This window comes from Lolium rigidum, chromosome 7, assembly GCF_022539505.1.
Source record: "Lolium rigidum isolate FL_2022 chromosome 7, APGP_CSIRO_Lrig_0.1, whole genome shotgun sequence".
In the NCBI taxonomy this organism is placed as follows: domain Eukaryota; kingdom Viridiplantae; phylum Streptophyta; class Magnoliopsida; order Poales; family Poaceae; genus Lolium; species Lolium rigidum.
The window spans coordinates 156621219-156626528 of record NC_061514.1 but is presented as its reverse complement, the minus strand read 5'-3'; positions in this window follow the sequence as shown (position 1 = coordinate 156626528).

Here is a 5310-nt window from a genome sequence, read left to right as displayed (position 1 = left end):
AAGAATTCCCTCTCAGTACAAGGCTTTGGCTAGCAAGGTTGTTTGAAGCAAACACAAGTATGAACCGGTACAACAAAACTTACATAAGAACATATTGCAAGCATTATAAGACTCTACACTGTCTCCTTGTTGTTCAAACACTTCACCAGAAAATAACTAGACTTTAGAAAGACCAATCATGCAAACCAAATTTCAACAAGCTCTATGGTAGTTCTTCATTAATAGGTACAAAGTACATGATGCAAGAGCTTAAACATGATCTATTTGAGCACAACAATTGCCTAGTACCAAATTATTCAAGACAATATACCAATTACCACATGAAGCATTTTCTGTTTCCAACCAAATAACAATGAACGAAGCAGTTTCAACCTTCGCCATGAACATTAAAAGTAAAGCTAAGAACACCAGTGTTCATATGAACGAGCGGAGCGTGTCTTTCTCCCACACAAATAATGCTAGGATCCGAGTTTATTCAAACAAAAACAAAAATAAAAGCATACAGACGCTCCAAGTAAAGCACATAAGATGTGACGGAATAAAAATATAGTTTCACTAGAGGTGAGCTGATAAGTTGTTGATGAAGAAGGGGATGCCTTGGGCATCCCCAAGCTTAGATGCTTGAGTCTTCTTGAAATATGCAGGGATGATCCACGGGGGCATCCCCAAGTTTAGACTTTTCACTCTTCTTGATCATATATCATCCTCCTCTCTTGACCCTTGAAAACTTCCTTCACACCAAACTCAAAACAAACTCATTAGAGGGTTAGTGCATAATCAAAAATTCACATGTTCAGAGGTGACACAATCATTCTTAACACTTCTGGACATTGCTCAAAGCTACTGAAAGTTAACGGAACAAAGAAATCCATTCAACATAGCAAAAGAGGCAATGCGAAATAAATGGCAGAATCTGTCAAAACAGAACAGTCCGTAAAGACGGATTTTTCAGGGGCACTTAACTTGCTCAGATGAAAAAGCTCAAATTGAAGGAAAGTTGCGTACATATCTGAGGATCACACACGTAAATTGGCAGATTTTTCTGAGTTACCTACATAGAGGTCTACTCAAATTCGTGACAGCAAGAAATCTGTTTCTGCGCAGTAATCCAAATCTAGTATCAACATTACTATCAAAGACTTTACTTGGCACAACAATGCAATAAAGTAAAGATAAGGAGAGGTTTCTACAGTAGTAACAACTTCCAAGACACAAATATAAAACAAAATTGCAGAAATAAAATAATGGGTTGTCTCCCATAAGCGCTTTCTTTATAGCCATTAAGATGAGCTAAGTAATTTTAATGATGCTCACATAAGGATGAGAGTTGAAGCAAAGAGAGCATCAAAAAGCAAGTATGAAACAAATTTAAGCCTAACCCACTTCCTATAAAAAGGAATCTTGTAAATAAACAAGTCATGTAAGCATAACGCAACAAGCATAGAAAGGCAACACAAGCGCAACTTCAAGATTCTCAACATAAAGAGGGGAAACTTAATATTATTAAGATGCATATAACCATGTTTCCCTCTCTCATAATAACTTTCAGTACCATCATGAACAAACTCAACAATATAACTATCACATAAAGCATTCTTATTCACATGCATAAAAGTATCATTACTCTCCACATAAGCATAATCAATTTTATTAGTAATAGTGGGAGTAAAACTATCACAACCATCATTGTAATCATCATAAATTGCAGGCATGGTATAATCATAATAAACTTTATCCTCCATAGTAGGTGGGACCAAAATACCACTATCATTATAATCATCATAAATGGGAGGCAAAGTATCATCAAAGAAAATTTTCTCCTCAAAACTTGGGGGACTAAAAATATCACAACCAGCTTTCCCAAGCTTAAATTCTTCCATAGCATTAGCAATAATAGTGTTCAAAGTGTTCATGCTACTAACATTGCTACAACTATTTTGCAAACAAAGTTCCATGGGTTTTTTTTAATTCTCTCTTCAAACACATCATGTCCTAATTCAATATAAAGTTCATAAAGATCTTTTTTTTTGTTGTTTTCCATTAAGCCTAACTAGTGAAAATAAAAACAAGAAACAAAAAGATGCAATTGCAGGATCTAAAGGAAATAGCTTCGAGCACTCACACACCGGCAACAGTGCTAGGAAATAGCTTAGTATTCGGAGGATGTGAATACCTTTTACCTTACCTCCCCGGCAACGGTGCCAGAAAATAGCTTGATATCTACGCACGCTTCTATTCCTGTAGACAGTGTTGGGCCTCCAAGAGCAGAGGTTTGTAGAACAGCAGCAAGTTTCCCTTAAGTGAATCACCCAAGGTTTATCGAACTCAGGGAGGGTAGAGGTCAAAGATATCCCTCTCAAACAACCCTGCAATTAAAATCTCTTGTGTCCCCAACACACCTAATACACTTGTCAGATGTATAGGTGCACTAGTTCGGCGAAGAGATAGTAAAATGCAAGTGATATGGATGAATATGAGTGGTAATAACAATCTGAAATAAATATGGCAGCAAGTAAAGATGCAGTAGAACAGTAAATAAACGGTGATTCGATATTTGGAAACAAGGCCTAGGGATCATACTTTCACTAGTGGACACTCTCAACAATGATCACATAAATAAATAACTTCTCTTCCTTTGTGCTACTTTCTCACACTCTCTTGTTGGATAACAAACACCATTCATTGTGTAGGGCTACAAGAGCACCCTCAAGCCGGAGTAAACAAGCTCCACAACTTCATAAAGGAATCACACACGACGCGCACACTGTCACCGTCACACCGTGGAGAGTAATTCCGGAGTTCATATTAAAGTAACCTCTAGAGTGCATAGTAATAGTTAACTTCATAATCTACAAGAGATCACAATCATAACCTACGCCAAGTACTACATGATGCACACACTGCCAACATTACATCATGGAGGAGGAATAGACTACTTTAATAACGTCACTAGAGTAGCACATAGATTAATAGTGATACAAAGCTCATGATCACATAAAGATCACATCATGGGAGAGAGAGATGAACCACATAGCTACCAGTAGAGCCCTCAGCCTCCGGGGAGAACTACTCCCTCCTCATCATGGGAGACAGCAACGGCGATGAATATGGCGGTGATGTCGATGGAGATGACTCCGGAGGCAATTCCCCGTCCCGGCGGCGTGCCGGAACAGAGACTTCTGTCCCCCGAAATGGAGTTTCGCGATGGCGGCGGCGTCCCTGGAGTCTTTCTGGAGTTTCTTCAATTGGTGTAGGGTTTTTAGGTCACGAGGGATTATATAGGCGAAGAGGCGGAGACGGAGGGGCAACAGGGCTCCCTCACCACATGGCGGCGCGGCCAGGGTGGGACCCGCGCCCCCTATGGTGTGGGTCCCCCTTGGCCCCCCTCCGGCTCTCCTTCGGTGTTCTGGAACATTCCGGGGAAAATAAGGCCTTGGGCTTTTGTTTCGTCGAATTCCGAGAATATTGCCCGAACAGCCTTTCTGGAACCAAAAACAGCAGAAAACAGGAACTGGCACTTCGGCCTCTTGTTAATAGGCTAGTTCCGGAAAATGCATCAAAACGATATAAAGTATGGATAAAACATGTAGATATTGTCATAAAACTAGCTTGGACCATAAGAAATTATAGATACGTTGGAGACGTATCATCGACCCCTAGGCTCGCCGCCAGTAACCCTTGCGCTCGCCGTCGACGACGACGCACCTCACCCGACCGATCTATGTCTAATCCAACAGATCTCAGCGCGCGTACCGTTTCGGTGTTTTAAAGGCCACTGACAGGTGAGGTCCGCTGTCAGGCGGGCCGCTACGCACTGGAGCACAGTTGGGCTGGCCCGTTTAGTTTTCCCACGCGCCCATTTAATTCAAAATTCGTTTAACTCGATTTAATTCAAATTCAACACTGGTGCTTTGCTAGAAATTGAATAACTTCAAATCTACCAAAACCAAATTGAGTGATTCAAATTGTTCTGGAAAGCATATGAAATTATATAGCAAACCCCACTGGTCTCAACCCTAGATTTGTTGCAGATCTCATGTAGTAAAAATAACAAGGCAGCACCTTTTCCAACTTCAAACATTTGTTAAAAATCAACCATAAATGATTTTGAGCTGATTCTAACTCTCATAATTCACATTTCACATACTCTACATGAATATGCAAAAATATAGCATATTTGTTTACATGATCATGGGCTAGAGCAAAATAATGGCTATGTGGCCATTTCTAGTCCATTTAAATTACCCAAAATTAGTTATTAAATAGTATGAGAGGTTTCCTCTCATTTAACTCTTTGTCTCAAGTATTCCAATATGAGAGAATAGCTTTGGTATAAAGAACCTCATATTTAATTACTTGGGAATATTAAATCCTTTTTCCAAATTAGTATTTAAATGGTATGAGATATAGTATCTCATTTAAATCATTTTCCCAAATGATAAATATGAAGTGTTGACTTTGGTCAACATGATCTCATACTTATTATTTGAGGATCTTAAATCTTAGTAAAATTCAATGAGAGGAAATTATTTTCTCAAACTAAATAGAAAACTCTAGTATAAGGTTGAGTGATGATTGTGATGATGATAGATCATCTTGAGTGAGCCATTAAGGCTAAGTAGCCCCCTTAAATATTGATTGGTGTTTGTTACCTCGTATCCATTTATAGACGCTAGTACCGAAGGCTACGAGGAGGAGGAGGTCTTATACGAAGAAGAAGAGGAACACTTTGACCAGTACACCAACCAAGGCAAGCTACCCTAATGCAAGCTCTACTATTGCCAAGTTACTAGTGCAAGATACTATTGCACTAGTATTGGTATTTAAAGTCTTATTCATCCAAACCCAAGTTTTATCTTGATTTAACTTTACTTTGTTTTACCAAGGTTTACTTGTTGTAGTTAATTTGTGTCTAATAAGTATAGAGTACCACAAGAGAGTCAAACTTAGCCTAGAGAGCAAGAATGTAGTTAGCACCCCTCATGATTAGTTGCTAGTGCTAAACTAAAATTGAATACTCTAGATGGGAACTTGTGAAACAAATGATTTTTGAAAACCTTGGAATGATGAGTTATTCTATTGAAAGTTTTGAAGGTGAATATGACTTTTGGTGAACAAGGTGACTCTTTGACAAAAACTGATCATTGGGTTCGGATGCGATACCTTTCCAATTTTTAAGTACCCCCACAATACCTGAATCTGGGTAGGGCTTAACTGGAAACTTATGTATTTTAGTATGGGTTCCCTCTGAACAAGCGTCATAGGGGTTATGCCGAGGCTGCCTCCGTTGAAAGTGAAATGACGTGAAAT